This window comes from Penaeus monodon, chromosome 31 (genome assembly GCF_015228065.2).
Source record: "Penaeus monodon isolate SGIC_2016 chromosome 31, NSTDA_Pmon_1, whole genome shotgun sequence".
Taxonomy (NCBI): Eukaryota; Metazoa; Arthropoda; class Malacostraca; order Decapoda; family Penaeidae; genus Penaeus; species Penaeus monodon.
In genome coordinates, this window is record NC_051416.1 from 77,585 (window position 1) to 78,649 (window position 1,065).

A 1,065-nucleotide genomic window follows, 5' to 3' on the forward strand; every position below is an offset into this window, starting at 1 on the left:
ATACATGTTTTCTAAACAAATTCAAAAAACAAAAATTCTGAAATCTATGTCACCAAATTATAAGTGGACAGCAATTTAATCTATAAAACAGTATTCATCATTCATCTCATAAATACATAAAAAGCCTGCAAGTAGCTCTCATAAATACAAATATATCCTTCCATATGGATCTATGCAAATAAATATAAGGGAAATGATGCATTTACACCTACCTGACTTTTGATATTCAAAATTTGTTATTTAACCACATAAAACTTCAAACAACATCAATTCCCAATACAATCTGTTATCTTAATTCACTGACTGTTCTGCACAAGCAATACAGAAGAATTAACTCAATTGAAGATATTGAAAATAATAGTATGTACATAATTTTTCAAAGAATTATTTCTAAATCAACTTCCCCTATAACAGGTTGAGCAATAAAATATATCGGAATAACAGTATATTTTCCAAAGATTCACATTCTTGTATGAGTGTATCCTTTGTGTACATTCTTTTGTATCTAAAACCATATTTATATCAGAACCCGCAACTGCATCAGAGAAGAGGACATTTTCTTACATTTATGGTTGTCAAAAAGTGATAAAAATCATCTTTATTTTTTTTTTGTTCTTCCTTTGTTCACAAACAAAAAATAAAATAGAAACAAAAGTATTACAATTACTTTTTTTTACAATCAAGCTATTTTTGCTTCATAGGCAAAGAAATACTAAGCCTCAGACATACATATATACAAATATAATGACAAAAGTATATCAAGTTAATATCAATACAAAAATAGTCAACATTCAGCATTTTCTCTGCATTCTCAATCTTAAACCTACTCATGCCCTTATGACATTTAAATCCTGTCATGGCAAATTGGGCAAAGGCCGGGTGACAAGGACTATGCCAAGTGTGATCAAGCCTACTCTAAGCTGCGTGTGCTAAACAATTGTTGGCTTATCTGGTCCTGACATTTTAGCCTCATTTCCTAAAACAAATTGTAGGCCACACAAAAATGTCGATAGTGGGTTACATATATATTTTCCGTGCTATTAATCCTGGGGTGAGTGGATTGAA

The 1,065-nt window shown here is 30.4% G+C and overlaps 1 pseudogene; it reads right to left on the reverse strand.

The window, feature by feature from the left end:
• Positions 1-405: 405 nt before the first annotated feature.
• The window catches only part of LOC119592803, a 6,575-nt pseudogene continuing 5,915 nt past the window's right edge, over positions 406-1,065 (reverse strand).